Source organism: Sus scrofa, chromosome 14, assembly GCF_000003025.6.
Source record: "Sus scrofa isolate TJ Tabasco breed Duroc chromosome 14, Sscrofa11.1, whole genome shotgun sequence".
In the NCBI taxonomy this organism is placed as follows: domain Eukaryota; kingdom Metazoa; phylum Chordata; class Mammalia; order Artiodactyla; family Suidae; genus Sus; species Sus scrofa.
In genome coordinates this window covers 106871135-106873746 of record NC_010456.5, presented here as the reverse complement: position 1 = coordinate 106873746, position 2612 = coordinate 106871135, and the positions used below count along the sequence as shown (strand labels likewise).

General features: G+C 44.5%; 1 pseudogene; it reads left to right on the top strand.

The window, feature by feature from the left end:
• On the top strand, positions 674–1259 carry LOC110256871 (annotated as a pseudogene).

The window sequence follows — 2612 nt, the reverse complement described above, 5'->3', positions numbered from 1 at the left end:
TTACATGGCCAGGTTGATGCTCCGCTCCCAGCTCCCTCCACTTGTCAGCAGATTTGAGACACCTGATGGCTCCTTCCTCCTGGAAACACTTTCTGCCCCAGGCTTCCAGGATGCCACCTCCTCTTGGTTCCCCTCCTCGTGCACTGGCTGTCCCCTCTCAGATCCTCATTTCCCAGGCCAGCAGCTTACAATCAGTGTTCCCAGCCCCAATCCTTGGCTCTGACACCTCTATCTATTTCCAGGTGCCCTCATCCACTCTTTTTTTTTTTTTGTCTTTTTGCCTTTTTCTAGAGCTGCACCCGAGGCATATGGAGGTTCTCAGGCTAGGGGTCGAATCGGAGCTGTAGCTGCCAGCCTACGCCACAGGCACAGCAATGCGGGATCCAAGCCACGTCTGCAACCTACACCACAGCTCACGGCAACGCCAGATCCTTAACCCACGAGCGAGGCCAGGGATCGAACCCACAACCTCATGGTTCCTAGTCGGATTCATTAACTGCTGCGCCATGACGGGAACTCCCCACTCTTCTGTCTTTAAAAATCTTCTAAATGCTTCTCTGGCGTGGGGCTCTCCTGTGGCCTCCTATCTACAACTGCCTGCTCCAGGTCTCCTCTGAACTATCAGATGGGTGTCTGAAACTTAAATGTGTTCAGGATTGGCTGCCCAACAAAGATGCTGCTGAACCCATCAGAGGAACCTAAGAAGAACCTGGCTGGCCTTCCTGCTGCAAGTGGACAGGGTGGCGTTGCTGAATTGGGGCAAATTGCAGTGGAGTTCCTGAGGCGAAGCGCAAAGCCCAAGATCGCCAAAAGAGAGCTCAACCTGGATTTCTAAGACTGTTTTTTTGTTCTGGGATTTTCTGAATAACAATAATAATAATAATAATAATAATAATAAAATACTGTTTCAGCTTTATCTGGACAACAGTAAGGAGATCAGAACTATCCTGAGTGAAGAGCACCAGACTTTCCCAGTCACTACAGCCTTGAGTGGAGATGAGATAGACAGTCTACAAGCAGAAGCCTCAGGCAACAGATTAAACCACCAGTGACTATAAAGCTACAGCTTAATCAGAAGGGACATCACCACACCCACATTCTGGAGAGAGACCCAGCCACCCTGCTCCATTTGGTTTAGCAATTGGAACAAGCATTGAAGGAGGTGAAAACAAACCCCTCTAGCAGAGTTGTAAGAAGTATCATCTAGTCCCAATTTTAAGGTTTTATTCCCTTTGAATCACATGTGAATTGATGATATGTAGCAGTTACTTTTCAAAGTTAATTTTTAAAATTAATAGTGATAGGAGTTCCCTTGGTGGCTCAGCGGTTAACAAACCCACCGATGAATTCATGAGGATGCAGGTTCGATCCCCGGCCTTGCTCAGTGGGTTAAGAATCCACGGTTGCCGTGAGCTGTGGTGTAGGTCCCAGACACAGCTTGGATCCTGCACTACTGTGGCTGTGGCATAGGCTGGCATCTATAGCCCCAATTTGACCCTTAGCCTGGGAACTTCCATATGCCTCATATTGCGCTCTAAAAAGACAAAATAAAATAAATAGTAATAAATACAAAATTTGTCATAAAATTTACCTATCAAGATAATGAGGTTATGGGCATTCCTGTTGTGGCTCAGCAGATTAAAAACCCAACTAGCACCCATGAGAATGAGGGTTCAGTCCCTGGCCTCACTCAGAGGGTTACGTACTTAGTGTTGCTGTGAGCTGTGGTGTAGGTTGCATATGCCACTCAGATCTGATGTTGCTGTAGCTGTGGCATAGGTTGGCAATTACAGCTCCAATTCACCTTCTAGCCTGGGAACTTCCATGTGCCTCAGGTGTGGCCCTAAAAAGCAAACAAAACAAAACAAAACGATAATGAGGTCATGATCAAAAGCTAAGTAAAGTTCCTTTCCTGATGCTAAATGTGGTTAGCTTCTTGATAATTATATTTGTATTTTAAAGGTCTAAGTAGGAGTGAATCAACTGGAAGTGAATCTATACTGTTTAAATCCTCTGTATATATATATATGTATGTATGACTATCTTTTTTGATACTTATTTTGACTATTATTTTCCTTACTGAGCTAAATTTGAAAATAAAATCCACAATGTAATACTATTACTACTCAAAATGTTTCTAAACAGTTTAATATTTTTGGTCTTTAAAAGCACCCCATATATGTATAGGCATAACTGATTCACTTCATTGTACATCTGAAACACATCATAAATCAACTATACTCCAATAAAATTTTTAAAATTAATTATGTCCAAAATTAACTCTTCATTGTATCCCTAAAGCTGCTTGCCCCCCAAGGCTCCCCCACTTCAGCTCATTCAAAAACAGACAGGAGGGAGAAAAGGGCAGGGCACAAATGCTAGGTAATGAAGAAAGCTGTTGGGATGCCAAATAGACCAGCTAGAACCAGCTGAAACCAAGGTGGCATCAAGTATGCTCCAGCCATTGACCTTTAGCTCATTACACCTTCACTGTAACACTAAAAACCACTCCCCCTCATGCCCTGACAGTCCCCAGGCAGACAGAAAAGGCCCCAAAGTGACCAATTCCCGGTAAATCCCCACCTGCCCCTGAAATAGCAAGGGTACCCCCG